This window comes from Micromys minutus (assembly GCF_963924665.1).
Source record: "Micromys minutus genome assembly, chromosome: 12".
NCBI lineage: Eukaryota > Metazoa > Chordata > Mammalia > Rodentia > Muridae > Micromys > Micromys minutus.
The window spans coordinates 1,892,691-1,910,919 of NC_137981.1; the positions used below are offsets into that span (position 1 = coordinate 1,892,691).

The window sequence follows — 18,229 nt, forward strand, 5'->3', positions numbered from 1 at the left end:
TGATTATAATTAATCATTATTTCATTAATGAAATGTTTAGTTGGTAATTGTCTTTGAGCACCTTACTCCCTAGGCTTAGAAGTGTTTCATAACATCTCATTCGCTGCCTGCTTCTGATGGAGTGGTTCTGTCAACCTTATTTGATTTTAACACTTTCATGTGACTCTGCATCTCAGGCTCCAGACACGGATTGCATATTTACACTTTGGAAATGTGTGGCTTCTGGCTGTTGATAAGGTTTGCAGGAAGACTTACCCTCACATGCTTCCCTGCCAACTTAAGAAGGCAAGTCAGCATGCTCCCAGAGAGCAGAAGGCGTGAAGAGAAAATAATTCCTGGAACCCTTACTTAATAATAAGTGTGGGATCCAGACTCATAACTTTTTTTTTTGAGAGAGAGAGAGAGAGAGAGAGAGAGAGAGAGAGAGAGAGAGAGAGAGACAGACAGAAAGACAGACAGAGAGAGAGAGAGAGACAGAGAGAGAGAGACAGACAGACAGACAGAGAGAGAGAGAGAGAGACAGAGAGAGAGAGAGAGAGAGAGAGAGAGAGAGAGAGAGAGAGAGAGAGAGAGAGAGAGAGAGAGAGAGGCTAGAGCAAGGATTTGGGGGCATTCTTTGGAACAGAAAGGTTGATTTTATAGCTTAAAAATTATAGAATAAGGTGGGAGGGTTGTTCAGAATTTGACAAAAAGCAGATTTTTGTGGTTCTCTGTAATGCCACAGATAGATACTCTTACTTGCTGGGTTGGTTTGGAGTTGGGAGGAAATGAAAATATCATAAGGCCTAGGACCCACAGACCCTGGTTCCTTATGCCACAGAGAAAGTAACAGATGTATAGGAATTTAGAAATTTGGTTGGGTTTTGTAAAGGAATCAGGGCTACCAAAATGGTGAGTAGCTCTGCTCACAAATGACCTAGTAACACAGCTGTGTCTCACTGGGAATCCTGGCTGTGGAAATTACAACTTAGTGCTAGTCATGCAAATATGTATGTGTGTCTGTATGTGTTTACATATGTATGCATGTATGCATGCATATATGCATGTATGTGTCACAAATTTTCATCTGGAATGGGGGGGGCGGGACACTAGATCCATTCCAAGCTTCTAAAGTCCAATCACAAAACACAGTCTAATCCTACCAGGTTTGCTCTGGGGAACCAGTGAGTTTACTGGGCTTGCTTGCAGAGGGAATACTGATAGGACAGTGACCCCATTAGGCCTCACATGAAGTTCTCATCCATGTGAATTACCTCCTCCTCTCAGCTGGATAGACAATGCCCCCCATCCTCCATCCCAAGCCCTGCTTAGACTGTATTCTTAGGTGGTCCCTGAGGCCAGGTACAGTCAGGACAGAATACCAAAGGGAGGTCTCTCTCATGACTTCTGACCCACAGACACTATCTATCACAAACTACATGTTAAATACGGTTTGTCGTAATTTGATGTAGCAGTTTTTCCCCATTAAAAATCTAATATTGGCAATAGTAGTCCTAGTGACATTCGGTTTATAATTCCATGTAATCCTCTCTTGTCATGATTTGAAATAGAGAATGGGACATGTTTTTTATGGTTCCCCAATGTCTCAAAGGGAGCAGGCTACAGAATCCAACATCATGTTCATAAATCTTTATCAATGGGAACAATGATCATGTGGCATTACATAAGGCACTTTTTTCCTTGGTGGAAGTAAGACCTGGGAACCATGAAAGTATAATATAAATTTACTCTAGAGTGAGTGGACAGAGATAGTGGAACACTGCTGTGTATGTAGGAAACTGTGTGTACTCCCCCAAAATTCATGGGCTCTGTACTCTATCACATCTGCTTCATGCTCTTTGAGCTTTATCATAGCCTCTCTTGAAGTTAATTCCTTGCCTAAAGAGCACAGTTACCCACATTCACATTGATGTCCTCTTTCGGGATTGGCAAAATGCCTTATGCTTGGGCAATATTTGTTAATGAATAGTCTGAGAATAGCAGACTATCCCAAATGTGGTGCCTAAGACTTACACACGAGAACCAGAGGGAGACAGAGGGTCTCTTCTATACTGCACTGCTCAGCATCTGGTAAGGTGTTGTATCATCAGGATGCTGTAGCCCTGGATTCTGGAACAGAAAGGCTTTGGGATCAGATGAGAACTGAGAGAGAGCTATCTCTAGACATGGCCTATCTCTCTGCAGAACCAGGCATTTTTCTAGAGCTGAGGCTTAGCAGATGGTGTTTTTTTAAATTAATTTCCTAAATTGCCATCCATAAGATCTTCTGTTTCTCAAAACCTAGTTGCTTAAAGGATGATTTAAGAATGGAATTTGAATGTATGTATCTTGTTTGTGTAGCTATATTGTGGGTTTGTTGTCCCAGAGGAGTTGTGTGCCAGGATTCAAAATATATCATCAGCAATAGACCTCAGCCCACAAGATTGCAGTACCTATGCTTTCTGCAAAGAAAGCAGAGGTATGGACCACACCCTCTCTTTCACATGGGTGGTACAATTTTTATGCTTTCCTGCACTATGAAGATAAAGCATTAACCTTTAGGGAAACATAAAAGCAGAACCTTCAGTGGGAACAGAATCGTCCGGAAACATGTTCTCCAACCTTTTCCAGCCACTAAGCATGTCCTCTCCCATTCTCTTCAGTTGCCAAAGCAACTCTGAAGCTCATTCCATTGGGTTCATTCACAACAGTTTTTCCACCTCCAATCTAACTTCTCTTTTAGAAAAGAAGATAAGAAATAATAGCAACATCCCTGTTTTGCTAGGGGAAATAAAAGACTGTAGACAAACTTTGGAATGTCAGTGTATGTCTTCTCTAGACTGAGACTGAGTATTGCTGGTGACTTCAAAATCAAAGAAAAGGACAACAACAGGGAGGGAGCGAGCAAGGGAGAGGGAGGGAGAGGGGTGACAAGAGAGAAAGTGGAGGGGGCAGTCAGAGAACCTTGCCATGCTGTGTGAGTGTGAGATGGAAGGGGAGGGGATTTGCAATAGGGGAAAAACCCAGAGCGCACCAAGAGGCAGGCTCTGTATTAAGAGCTTATATGAATTCTGGAAAGAAATAAAAAAAAAATAAATAAATAAATAAAAGGAGGCTTTGATCCACTCCAAAGAGGGAGACGGGCAACTTCAAAGCAGAATAACAACCTCCTACACTTTGCCCTGCTTTAAGAACACAGGGCATCCATTATGGATCAGGCGACCTTCCCTTCCTACCACGTGGGCCGCAGAGCAATCTCCATCTAGATCAGCCTAGGCAGCCTTCCTAACCCCACTGCATGTGCGAGATTTGAGGCTGTGAATACTTGAGCTGGTGATTCTTAAGTGAGGGCAATTCACTGATAGAGAAGGTTACGTAATCTCCAGATCCTGCTTAATAGTAACTTCTCACCTGTGCTTCAAAGAAATGGGATGGTACCCACCCCTGCCCTTCCATACTGTTTTGAGTCAGTCATAGTAAGATGCATATCTGAATAATAGCCCAGCGGTAGAAATATGACCAACTCAAAGTCTCCCACTTTTTACAAGTAAGTTTTAGGGGGAGATGAACTTGTCACTAGAATGTGCCCTACCAGCTCTTTGTAAGTGCAAAGTCCCTTCAGGAAGCATCACAAATATGGCAGGAATTAGTTTGTACTGGTGTCAGGCACCTGCCGGTCTGGCGATCCGTGGATTCTGGCTCAGTCTGTGAGATCACTTTCAGCTCAGCTTCTCGTTCTCAAACTGCACTGGTCACCTGTCCAGAGTTCTCTACAAATAAAGCAGTCTTCCCCATGCAGGATGCTCTGCTTCCCACCTGTCACTGATCTCAGAAAACTGTCACCTCCTTTATGTGTGGAAAGGACATTAGTTCCAGGCTGCCTGCCTATTGACACAAATCATCAGTGAAAATGGCAATGCCAAAACATTTAATAAAATAAATGAGAGAGAGAGAGAGAGAGAGAGAGAGAGAGAGAGAGAGAGAGAGAGAGAGAGAGAGAGAGAGAGAGAGGTGTCCTGGAGATTTTTCCTGGTTATTTTTAAAATATTGTCTCTGTTGATTTGCAGCACTATAGAAATGTTCCCATCTGCCGTGTTTCTTTTTATCCTGCTGCATTTTATAGCTTAAACATAGATCTTTTATTGGGTACAGCTTCTGTTAACAATATGCTTACTGGGTGAGCACAGATCTATTCTTTCCTTATGGGCCCCAGATTAGGCTGTCTGCCAACAAGCAGGCTGGAGCTTCTAGTCTCTTATGGAAAGCACCAAGCTCTTGGGTTCCCTGCCTGTCCTCTTCTGTAGCTCAGCTTACATGCTGATGTCAGTAGGTTTCTGCCTGGTGTGGACTAAATTAATTTCCAGAAATTCTTCATTTTATTAACTGTGTCTTTTCCTCTTTCTAACTGTGGTGAGATCTTTGTGTTTCACATAGCTTTGTATAGACCATAAGCCCTGCAGCTTTCCAAATATTCTTTTCCTTAGGTAATTAATTTGTATAATTTACTTTTATATGGGAAAACTTACTCATATACCTATCTGAGTGTAGCTATATATGTGCATATATGTGTGTGGTCTTATATGCAAATACATTTGTCATGCAAAAGAACAACCTTGGTGTGGTTTCTCAGGAGGTCCATTGTGTCTCATACAGGCCTGGAGTTCACCCAAAACACTAAGTTGGCAAGCCAGTAAACCCAAGGGTTTTGTTTCCTCTCCCTCAGTAATGAGATTACAGGCATGTGCCACAAGCCAGACCCACAGTGTGGGTTCTAGAGATCAAGCTCAGGCCTTTTGACTCTTCAACTTTAAAAGAAAAGCACAATGTGAAACCCATTCATTAGAGATGCCATTCTTCCCAGATTGGCTCACAGTTTTCCAGAAAATTTCCTGTATAATTGCACAAATCTAGGAAGATGTTATTGCTATTACAGACAGAGCCACACTGAAAAGTGGATGCTTCATTAGTATTTATCAATTCCTCTGTCAATGCATTTGCTATGGTCTGAATATGTCTGCCCAAATTAATGTCACACCTTAAAACCAGCTCTCACATTTATGATTAATATTCAGAAGAACTGATTAAATTATGAGGGCTTTACTCTCAGTGATGTGATTGGAGTCTTTATGGAAGGGCTTGAAGGAAGCATCCTGACGTCTTATCTGTTCTCTCTTCCTCCATGTGAGGACACATCTTTATGTGAAGTCACAATAGGAAGGCAACACTTTAAAAGCAGAGAGCAAACCTTTATCAGGCATTGCATCTGCATACACATTTTTCTTGGCCCTTCCAGCCCCTGTAACATTATGATGTATATTTCTATATTTCTATTACTGAATAAGTATGGATGCCAAGGCATTTGTAACAGCAGCAACAGTGGACTAAGATGATACGTGTGTGCATGCTAGAAAAACAATTCTATTTCTAACATTTACTAATCATATCAGCTTATATGACAGAAAGTCTTGAGTTTTAGTCGTTTTACCACTAATAGACCAGGTGGCCTTGAACAAGTCAGTATCCTCCTTGGGCTAAGCAGTGGGCTTTCTTGGCCAATTAGTGTTTAGGCCAAAGTACTTTGCTGTGGCCATCCTTATCAGATAGCATTAAGAATGATGTCCTTTCAACAGACATAACAATCTACCCTTATAACTACAAAGATTATTTAGAAATCATTGAAAGCCCCAACCAGTCATTACAGAGGCCAACAGCCAGTGAACAGTAGGGTCCAAAAATGCATTTTCTCCAGATCACTCGAGCAAACTATTGATATGTTTGAGATTTCATAGAAGGTAATGATCTTCTGACTTCTATCAGAAGAAAGCTAGGTTTAGCGAGGTTATCTCTCTACCTCCTAGCATGTAGAAAGAACAGACTCTATAGGACTTTGAGAGGAGCCTGGTAATAGAGGACCTGATCCTACATACAACTGGAAAAAGTTAGAAAGAGGGCCAGTTTAGAATACCAAGGAGGTATGAACCCAGGAAAATTGCTCCATACTGTTTCTTGTAAGGGCTTCAGCATCCCAACCTTGTTCCCTGCTCTGTTTTCTCTAGCATCTCTTCAGGCCCTCTGATGCACCACATTTACTCTGACATACCATGTCCATTGCTGCTTATTTGTCTGTCTTACACAATGGCAGCAGCTCAAGAACGATTTATGTTCATTTGTCTTGTTTTCGGGTTCCAATATTGACCATCTGGTATACAGTAGTCCTTCAAAGAATGCTATATTAATGGAAAAAAAGGATGGAAGGGTTAAAGAAAGAAAAGAAGCAAGACAATTGCCAGTGCTTATAAATATATGCCTTTGTCCATGTGCTATTTGCCCACTCTTAGCTCACCTCCACTGAACAGAATTTTCACACCAAGAATGCAGGCACCAACTCTTTCCTGTATGGGACAGAAGACCTATTAGGCACTAGATGCTTTGGAGGCATCCTGACACAGCACACGACTGAGAAATAAGTGGCTGGGGAGATGGCTAAGTGGTTAAAGTGTTTGCTACACAAATGTGAGGATGAAAGTTATATTGTCCAGTAACCACATGAAAGCTGGATCTAGTGGCCCACATCTGTAATCCTAGCACCCCTAAGGTGATTGAATCAGCAGAAGCTCATGTGGGGAATAAAGGGGTAAGAGATGGCAAATGGGTAGAGAAGTTTTTGAGAAGCCCTAAAAATTAAGGATTGGCATAGGGATAAACAGAAGTATCTACAAGTTAGACAAAAACAAACACAAATATGATTTTTGGAACCAGAAGCATCTGATGTGTTGCTTTCTAGAAGTGGTCTTTGATGTACTCAGGCATAAAATATGGAGACTAGGTACTTCCTGCTAATATCTTCTAGAAGCTTCCATGGAGAAACATCCCATACCCGTTATTTGCAGAGAGGCAGCTCTAGCTTTCCTTTTGGATTCCTCACACCCACTCCCGGAAGTCAGTGTGCTTTTCCCACAGAGCAGATGGGATGCTAGCTGGAGTTGCCCTGCTTTTCAGAGTTCTGCCTCTCTTGAGCTCTCACAGTGAGTGGCAGTGCAAACAAATCTGGCTCACAGGTTCCAGGCCTCCTGCAGCTACTCAGCCACTCCTGCCAATACCTCACCAGGCACAAAGCACCGAACTACAGAACCAAGTTCCGAACCTCTATCTTTAGATGCAATTTCTTAGCAGTTTTTTTTTTTTTTTTTGGATATTTGGAGAAAGAGAAAAATGAACAGATGGGATGGGAAGAGGGGAGAAAGAGATAAGAGTGGGGAGAGAAGGATGAGGTGCACAGGAATGTAAGCAATAGACATTAATTATAAGAAAGTCAGGAACTCTGTTCACGCACTGAGATGTGAACTAGAGGGGCAGCCTTGGGAGCAGCTCAGCCAGTGGACACAGCAGCAGCATATGATCAGAGTCTAGCACAGTTTTAACATATACAAAGCACTCGGTCCATGCCTGTCATATTTTTGCATAGCCAGAGACAGCCTCTGTGTTGATAGGCACTTTGGTGTTATCCACATAGCCAAGCAACAATATTCATATCAAACAAATGTATGAAATTCTGTAGCATACTAGATCCATTCTAAGATGCTAGTGGCTGCCTGGAACCACAGACAGTACCAAAACTTTTTTGACCCATTCTATGTGATATTCAGACATTGTGTGATAGACTTTCCTTTATAAATGATCTGTTCTCATTGTGGGTTTAGCATAGTAAGAACATATCACCCCCATCTGCAGTCACAGACTTTGACTGTTCTCCTTTCACTTAAAGAACACTGACCGTCCTCTATGGACTTGAGGCTCCTGTTAAGTAAGAGGATAACCTCACTGTGCAGTTTACCAGATAAGCTGAGATGAGCAGCCAGTAGCTAATAGGCAGACAGACTTAGAATGTTTGATAGAGGAACAATTCGCGCCTCCGTAGCACAGTGACGGGGACCTCATATTGTGTACAGTTTAAGACACAATAAATCGCCTGTTTGTGGAATAGACTACAAGTGAGTAAAACTCTTAAAACAAAACCTAGGGTGGGATAGGTAAGAAAAACACTTATTTGTTCTTAATGGGAAGAGTATTTAACTTTGGTAAAAATACTTCTTACCACTTGCTTAAAAGAAAACTTGAACCCACAGTATACTAACAGCATACTAGAAGATATCTTCAAACAATGTGTTGAAAGTAATTTATATGACCAGCTTTATTTCTTTTGGCATCCCCACCCCCACCTTTCTTAATGACTCCTGCCCTAGTGACTTCTAGTCCCTAACACATGTCTCTCCCCTCCCCTGCTGTGGCCAACTACTTTCCTGTAGATTCCATATAAAATCTTCACAGATGTTTCCTTTAGGGAAGGCTTGCAGGTAGCACTCTCCAGATAGTTCTGCAAAGGGGTTTTCAAAGGACTTTTTGAAATCCGCAGTGCTGTGTATGTTTTGGTAAAACAAAGCAAAGGTTTTGTTTATTTGTCAGCGTTTGCTGTTTGAAGTGCTGCAGTCTCCCTCTGGGGCCTCCTCCTCTCTTCTCACCAGCACCTCCAAAGCATCCCTTCATGCACCTTGTGGAGGGTTTGATTCTTTTTCTATAGTGCCTAATGCTGCTGTAGTAGGGCCTGTTGGCTTTAGGTCATATTTCTTCCCGGGATGGATTTTCTATGAAGATCAACCCTACTCCTTTGATCTTTAATTTCAGATCTTGTCATTTTCTCTTTGAGAGTTCTTTCTGAAAGAAATGTTTCTTTTTGGCAGAACAACTTTCTGGAGGCCTCAGTGGATGTTAATAGCATTTTCATTTACCATCACAGAGGGTGCGAGTTTCTAGGGGATAGTGGAGTCCAATTGTAGTTTGGAGAAGAAATAAATTCTGCAATTTGGGCCATTTTAGTTCATTTTGGCCTCTAAGGAGAAAAGGGATGCTAAGAACACTGACTACATTTGTCCATGAAAAGGTCTCCATCATTAGTTACATTGCTTTCTAGCCTAATAAAGACTCAGAAAGGATGCTGACTCACCCATGTCACTGTTTCTGTAGGAGAATAAAACTATGACTAAGGCACACACTTAAGGGAAGGATTGTAAGAAAGCCTTCTTCAGCCTCCATATCAGGGAGCTGACTCTACACATGAATAATGCTTCCCATAAGGCCCCTGCATGAAGAAGGATTGGAAGCCAGTGGATCCCAGGAATTAGATATTTATCCTCTCATGGGCCAGGTTTGGAAACCCACCCTCTCTCTACTAAAACTAGTAGCCTTGATTCACAATTGACTAGGTCCCAGCAATAACAAACATATATCCAAAATGCATATCCAATATTAAGACCATTTTTATGTGCAGACATCCATCCATCAGTTTATGTATGTTTGCATGTCTATATCTATTCTCCATAACTAGCAAGAATTCCCTTAGGAATTTAAAAGGCTGAGAGTCATTTCACTAACTTTAACTTGCTAATTTTGAGCATTCTCCCCAATGATGAGCTCTATGGCTATTTCCAGTTTAATTACATACCACTTTCCCATATCCAAAACAAAATGAGTTTGTTAATATTTTATTCAGCTTCAACCGTGATCAACTCTAATAGACTTTCCTTCTTTAGCAACCTTCCTTCTCCAGTGCCTTCTGTTCATTGCCTCTTGGACAAACATGTGATAGATTCAACTCATTTTTGTGGCTGGGCTGTTTGAAGAGAGAAAGATCCATGAGGATAGGATGCCTACATATTCACGGATGTTTTTGAACGCATGGGCAGGGTTATTACAAGTCTGTGCTTTATTATGTATTAGGCTCTAGGAATAAATGCCCCTTTAATGTGTCTATCTGTCTCTCTTAATAAGCACTGAAGGAGAAATAGCTCTGTCTAACCCCTAGGCAAGTTGAAGGACATCTGACATGGGTGGCCAGTTGCCACTGGGGTCCCCTATCATCAGTGTAACTATTAAAATCTCTCCTGCCCATTTCTAGAAAGCATTTATGGCTCCAACAAGAGTTTGTCTTTAAGATTCTGGAAAACACATGCCAAAAAATTCACTTCATAAGTGATCAGGCAGTGCTGTATTATTCTTAGGGGTCCCTCTCATAGGTTTCACATTGTCTTTTCTATGTCCCATGTTTAGCAGAGACAAAAGTTCTTTTCTACAATTAAAGAGGGCAATAGTCTAAGGTAACAGTCTGCTTTCCAGTGTTCTCCCTGTGCCCATCATAACAAGCATGTACACTAGTATTTATTCAGTGCTTCTGAACTCAACTTTATGCTTTGTAAAGCATGCCGTCAAGTACCAGCAACAATGCTCCCACCCCACTGTTGAAAATGTGTAGGAACACGTGACCTCAGAATGTCAGCTAGTTTATTCTCCTACTTAAGGGCAGAAAGTAGGTGCTACGCAAAAAGAAGTTTGACTGCTTTCTTTTTACTATACTAGCCAGTCACCCAATGGTGATGGATGAAGATAGAGCAACTAAGACAATGATATCTCAAGTCAGAGATGGCAAAAGTAGCAGATATTTCTGACAAAACATTAGTAATTCATTGCTAATTGTCTCCTGGATAGAGAATAAATATTGGGCATTAGCACCTATAATAAATATGGCATCAAATGTCACCTTGCTGGGTGACAATGGATTATGAAGGTGAACAATGATGTTCACACAATGCCCACATTAAAAACAACTGTAGTTAAGTGTTCTATAAGTATTTTCCTTCAGTTAACTATTGATCCACACAGTCCTTATGTTTTATTTTTTTAAAAATAATTTTGTTTTCTTTCATTTATGTTTTTAATTATTTATTTATTCAATTTATAAGAGTACACTGTAGCTATCTTCAGACACATCAGAAGAGGGCATCAGATCCCATGACCGATGGTTGTGAGCCACCATGTGGTTGCTGGAAATTGAACTTGGGACCTTTGGAAAAATAGTCAGTGCTTTTAGCCACTGAGCCAACTCTCCAGCCCTCTTTATTGTTTAGATGAAGAACCAAGCACAGACCAAAAAAAAAAAAAAAAAAAAAAAAAATGTTGCCAAGACAGGAATTGGTGGAACAAGGGCTTATACTCAATTTGGCCCAATACCAAAGGGCCTTTGTCAATACTTGATCAATTAACTATTCTTGGTTGTCTGAAATATTTGGCTTTCCTCACAAATAACAGGAGTCAAGCAGGTAGTGTTTTTATAAGCTTTCTTTAAAGCAGTGCATGGTGGAATGTTCTCCTCCCTTCACCCACCCAGCTCTAAGCATTTATAGCTGGAATCCATAAGTCTCTGTAGAATTGACATTTGATCAGGCTGTTCATTTGGAACTGACTTGTCATACCCCACATTAAAGAAGCACTTAGTGAGCCATCTCACTCCCATTTCAAAATAATCCCCTTTGATCTTTCCTAAAATTAAAAAGAAAAGCTCCACACTGGCAGCGTTGTCGAATAACAAGTGTTCAACTCCGTGAAAAAAGACAAAATAGCACCAGTTCTTTGGTATTTAACCATGAGATTGTTCCATTTGATATTTTATTTTGAACCCTACCTACTCTCCGATTTTGATGTTTTATTCTATATTCAAAGTTTTTAAAATTTAGTCATCAAACACAAGAATCTGAGTGGTAAAATTTTTGTTTCTTTGTCTCTAGCATTGAAGAAACTTTCCCTCTGACATGTACCATAAATAAGTAGGGAAATATAGACAGAAACTTTTTGTGTTGCTTCAGTAACTTCTAAGAAATCAATAATCTTTGGTTTTCTGCTACAACCCTCAGAGAACATTTGATATATCTCTTATTCCCTGACATCTTTCTTTATCCTCTGAAGCAAGAGTATCCTAGCTAACAGTTTATGCCTGCGGATGACAGAGTACACTGGCCTCAATTTTCTATCTTCTCAGAGACACAAACTTTCCCAACAGAAGTTATCCAGGTTCACAGAGACTCCCTCCATGCCACTGAAGTCTCTCAGCCAAAAAAAAAAAAAAAAAAAAAAAAAAAAGAAAGAAAGAAAGAAAGAAAGAAAAGTATGTGAGCCATTGAAAATCCAGTATTTTTGTAGAAATAGCTTCCCTAATAATTGATGTGATTCTTTCAAAGTAAACAGCTTATTCAATGCTGTACTTTTCTCCCCTTTGAGGTAGAGTCTCCTTAGGTCGGTTTAGTTGGCCTGAAACTCATAATCCTCATGCTTTAGCACCTCCAGTGCTGGGAATATGGGTATATGCTACCTACACCTGTTTTTATTAAAGAGTAGAATTGTGTTTAAAGAAGTAGTCATGCATACTGCATATATACTAGACATATATGATATACTGGATACACATATATACAAGTTGTGTATATCCAAGTCTCTTGGTTCATAAGTGAAACAAATTTACTCAAGGAACTCATTTTGTATTATGAAAACTTTCCAAGACAGACAATCTATAGTGTTTGAAAGGCACCTTGGCTTAATCATAATAACCATGGTGAAGCACATTAGAACAAAAGATGGACTTTTTATGCAGAATTATGTTCATTTTACATGTTTGTGTTAACCACTAGATGCAAAGAACAAAGTGATAGTCAACTACAATATTCCCTCCAGATTGCCTGAAATATGGAGCTAGCAACAGGGATAAAAGATTTTAAACTGTGAGCACATAAATGAAAGGTCAGTTGATCTGTTCTATCTATCTATCTATCTATCTATCTATCTGTCTGTCTGTCTGTCTGTCTGTCTGTCTGTCTGTCTGTCTGTCTGTCTATCTATCATCTATCTATCTATCTATCATCTATCTATCTATCTATCATCTATCTATCTATCTATCATCTATCTATCTATCTATCTATCATCTATCTATCTATAATCTATCTATCTATCTATCTATATCTATCATCTATCTATCTATCATTTATCTATCATCTATCCATCATCTATCAATCTATCTATATCTATCATCTATCTATCTATCATTTATCTATCATCTATCCATCATCTATCAATCTATCAATGTATCTATCTATCTATCAATCTATCAATGTATCTATCTATCTATCTATCTATCTATCTATCTATCTATCTATCTATCTAATCTATCATCTATGTATTAGTTCCATGGTCTTTGAGAGTATAAGTCTAAATAAAGAACCTATGTTTTACAACTCATGATTTATATTATCTTTAGGTTTCTACTTCCCCATATTTCTTCACCAAAACATGAGGATGTGAGAAACTAAGGAGTCTTTGAACTTCAATACCAGATGGGGGGCCTTAACAACGGTTTAGCCCATAGTGGCTAAGCCTGATAACATGTTTAATTCCAAGAATATCCTGTGGTACACATCAGCATTGCCACATAACTGCATGCATACACACAGTGCTTTTTGCTTATTTAAAACAAATAGAAGACCTATGAAGCTCAGCTAGGAGAGTCTGTGCTTCCTTCCTTCCATTCTACCTCAGCTAGAGCACCTATAGCATCCATGGTCTGCAAGGCTTCAGTGTACTTGCCAAGTGAGTGGATTAGGTGTACAGAACAAACACTATTGTAAAAATATTGTGATCTTCCCCATTTCCAATGTGTCTAAAGATAAGTGAATCCACTTTGGCCAAGGGACATGAAATAAAAATATCATTAAGGGCCACAGCATGTAGGTAGTATGTCACAGTCCAGCTGCTTCTCTGCTGTAGGCACAGAGAAGGGGCTGCATGTGGAGATGTCAGAATTGTTCATCACAAAATGGCCCTGGAAGGCAATGGCCTTTCCACACAGTGGAATTGGGATAATGTATATCTGTTGCCAGTATGGTCAAAGTAAGCAGAAGCTAGGTGGTGATGTATAGATTAAACCACAGATATTTTATTTTTGTGACTGTGACTGGGGAAATATAAATCAGTTAAGTAATCCACATTTTAAAGAAGGCAGGAGTTTCTAAGGAATTTTACCTTTAAGGAAAATCTGGCAACAAATCCATGACATCCAACGGAATGTTCTAAGGTAGTATGGTAAATCTGTAATATTAATTGGATGCACAACGGGCTCCCTATTTGGGCCTGCTAAAATATGTGCTCTCAAAACTTATATTTCTCCTGAAAACTTATATTTTGATTCATAAAGCAAGCAGAAGTTGTTGGAAAGTCTCTGGGATTTTCCAATATTCACTTGACCCTAATAGGCAAAAACAAAAAAACAAACAAACAAAAAAAGTCAAAGTAAAAATTAATCAGTATATAGAACCACCATGCCCTATCTATTCTTCTATAGTCTACACACTAAATAAAACATTATCTTTCTATAGATATACATTTCCTCATTATCAGGGATCAGGTTGACCACAGCAGGTCCAGACACCCCAGGATGCCTCTGAACAGTGAGTGCTTCTTGCATAGGAATAGAGATATTCTCAAAACACACTCACAGTTAAGGACTCCAGGAGGCTTCAAGAGTGCAAGCAGCCAACCTTTTATAATTGGGTCATTTGCTCCCTGGGTGATTTACATAAAATGTATACTCCAGAGTGATATTCTCAGAATAATGTGCTTCTTTCCCTCAGCTGTGACAGTAAGGCAGGGGAAATACTGGCATGAACTACTCCCCAAGCATTCAGATTCCCTCAGCCACTATTTCAGCCATGGAACTGCTGTGTGACATCGTAAGAAGCAATAATGTTTGGCTTTAAGTGATGTGGGTGCTTAGGTGGGAGGAAAGACCCACTATATCTCTTTTTAATTAGATAACTTAACAGGCTATTTTCTCTGCACCCTCATCACTTCCTCTATAAAATGAGGCACCATAACTGACCTGTTTCTTGGGGTCCTTGTGAAGATGTTTTCTGCTTCATGAAAGGCATTCAATAATTGTCAAATACTTGTACTATGAGTATTATTGACAGGAGTTACCAACGATATGCCATCGTACTTTGTAATCACTGGCATCCTATGCTTATGTTTATGGTAATGACAATCATTTAAGTGCTCACTATTCTAGTAAGTGACTTCAGTGGGTAACTAGAGGCAGTATTCCGCACAACTACCCTAGACTATTATCTCTTGATGAGTAAAGACTTAGAGAGGTTGAGAAGTTTATGATTTTTGAAGAAAAAGTCCTCCCTAGACTCATACTGCTAGCCCTTGGTCCCTGGATTGTTGCAGAATTTCAAAGGTCTGGAAGACTTGAAGAAGTGAGTCACTATGGGCAGGTCTTGGAAAATGCTACCTGATTCTGGTTCCAGCCCATGCTGTTTTTTGCCTTGTTTTTGTATCATGAAGAAGCATCCCCTAATATTTTCTCAGCTATCTATCTCCAAGCCTTTGCTGCCATAATGGGCTACAATCTCTCTGAAACTACAAAGCTTAGTTAAGCTTCCCTTAAGGTGGCCTGCTAGGTGCTTTGTTATGATGATGAGAAAGGGCTTAATACAAGCAGCTTGTACAAACCAAGGAAGCACTGAATCCAGAACAGATAGCAATGCCTAGACTCCAGAGCCTGCACCTCCAGTCACTGGCTTACGCTCCAGAATGTCGCTTCATATAGCATGGCATCTCCTTGCTCACATAACTAGCCCTCATATCAGGACACTGGGTTTTCAACTAGGAGTTGCTTCAGTGTGAGCTGTAACAGTCTCAGAGAACTGCAAACCCGGAACACAGTAAACTGCTCGGTAACCTTAACCAGTGTAAGGATGACTAGGGTGATGGCTCAAGGTTTTGTACCAACTTGCTGCACAAACACAAGGACCAGAGTTTGAATCCTGGCACTGATGTAAAAGGTTGGACATAGTCATGTACAAGACTGCCACTTGGGTATTTTGCCTGGGGAGACAGTTCAGTGGGAAATGGGGTCTTGCTGCTTAAGCACACGTGCCCCAGCTAAATCTCCAGCACCCTTGCTGAAAGTCTTGTGTGGCCATGAACACAACTGTTATCCTAGCCCTGTGGGGAATGAGATAGGAGGATTCGGGGCTTGGTGGCCAAACAGCTAGCTCCAAGTGAAGTGAGAGGCCTTGCATCTAGAGACGAAGGCAGGGAGGGAATCCATCTCTGAAATGGTTACTGCTGACACTGAAGCAACCTCTGACTCCAAGTGATATGAGGGCTGAATAGTCACGAGCCCTGAGATGTCATGCTGTAGGTGAGGACATACTGGAGCATTAGCCAGTGACTGAAGGTGCAGGCTCTGGGTTGTTTGTTCTGACTATGTGACATAAGACTTCAAATGTTCAGCTCTGGCTTCTTTATGTTTACACACAGGCACGTGTGCATACGGTACATATATACTCACACACAAAAGAATCAGTGTAGGAGAGAAAGATTTTGCTTGGATATAACCCAAATCCATAGCAGATCCTGTGAAAAGCAGAACTAAATTTCATGTTGTAAAACAAAACACTTACTAGAGTGCGGAATGGAAGAAGAGCTGACAAGGCATTGTTCACCATTGACTCCAGACCTAGACTCAGTTATGGCCGATAGCTAAACAGCTATGCATCGCTATCAGCAGGAAGTGGTTTACTCTTAAACACTGTTTCTACTTCTGAGTATCTGAATAAATTATCCTGCTATTCATTCTCGTGGGTACAGGTTGTTCTCCCTTGGCCTTCTTTCCTGATATGCACCCTGGATTCCAAGTTACTCAGCCCAGAACGTTCATTCTCACGAAGTTCTGCTCGCTTCTGGCCTCAATCCTAACTTGGGTTAAGACTTGACCCCTTTCATTCCAAAGCCCAGTAGTAGCCAGCCTTCACCATTCCACATGCTTACTTAACTCCGGTGATTTGGAAGAAATAGTTAATTTATGAAAACGACTTTATGCTCTATCATAATTAGGCTGTTGAACAGAGTCTTTTTCAGGAGTCATAGGTACAAATCACAAATGCTGTTTCTAGGTCTTTCTAGGCATTTCATAACCACTAAGTTCTAGGGGCTTAGCTTCTACCATTTAATCCTGTCTCTCACGGAAAGTTATGTTTTCTGCTTCTACCCATATCTCTGTCTCTAAGTAAAGAATGAAGCACCTCTACCTTAGCTAAGATGTGACACATCCCATTGCCAGGTTAGCTGTGACACTTTATTTGTTCTTTGGAATATAAATACAAGTGTTTCTTCTAAGGACTCATCCACACTTCTGTACTATGTTCTCTGCACCAAGGCAGCAGGGCCAGGGGAAGAGCTTCTCTGGTGACTGGGGACTGTAAACACATATGAATCATGTTCATCACCAATCACAGATTTATGAGTAAGAAGTTTCTATTTACTTGTTTCAGACTATATGTTGCTACATCCAACAAATTCTTTAGCACAGATCATTTAACTACAAAGTCTATGCTACACTCTCAGTTGAATCCATGGATACGTAAAGCTATATTTATTATATTGAATGAAATCCTACTCATATGTGGAGTTACTAAACATGGAGAGAATCAACAATGATCCGCATGGCATGATGATCCTAAGGATACAATAGTGACATATATACATTGGTGGTAACCAACATCTCACTAATTGGACTAGAGGCCCACTAAACCAAAAGGAAATTATACCTGGTGCTGAAAATCTAGCCACTAACCATGGCTAGTGAAGTCATAGACCTTGGTAGAGAACCTACATTTGCCATTTCACTGAAACAGCATGATCCCCAACAACATTCTAAATACCCTGTGCCCACAGGTAAGTATACTTCTCACTTCTCATAAAGGGAACATCCTTTTACAAAATATAGAGACTGTCAGAGAAAATCGCAAGGAATAAACATGTACAATTGTGAAGCACAGTCTCAACTGGCATGTCTATAACATGACCTCTGCACCCAAGGTTCAGTTATTATTCAGTAAAGGGACAGAAATATAAAGAGAGCCAGAGAATCGGGACGTTTTCTTTGAGATTGTGCCTTGTAAAACTATCAGAGAAGCTACATCAGTGAAGTCTAACCAATAGTGCTTCCTAAACACGGCCTACATAAGGATGGCATCAGTAGAAAGCCAAAGTAAATGAGGGAACTTACAGGACCTCACTCCTAATCAAAGAAGTATAGGCAGCTAAGGAATGCTGAGGGTGGGGAAGAGAACACCAATGGGTTATGAAATGTCAAATGGTCAGCCTTAAAGACATATGTACACAAGAAACGTTAGACAGATTGAACATGCAAGGGAGTATATGGGAGACATCGGAGTGAGGAGGGGGAATGAGGTAATTGCCTTATAGTCACTCAGAATAAAAATTATAATAAAATAGAGATATTGTAAAGTAAAACCTGAAGCCATGAAGGCCCACTTGATCTTAAAGTTCCGAGGAGGGACACCAT

At 40.4% G+C, this 18,229-nt stretch overlaps 1 protein-coding gene across 4 annotated transcripts in view; it reads right to left on the reverse strand.

Moving 5' to 3' along the window:
• The window catches only part of FHIT (fragile histidine triad diadenosine triphosphatase), a 1,443,778-nt gene that overhangs the window by 87,790 nt on the left and 1,337,759 nt on the right, over nt 1-18,229 (reverse strand). The gene's annotated exons all lie outside the window — the stretch shown is intronic.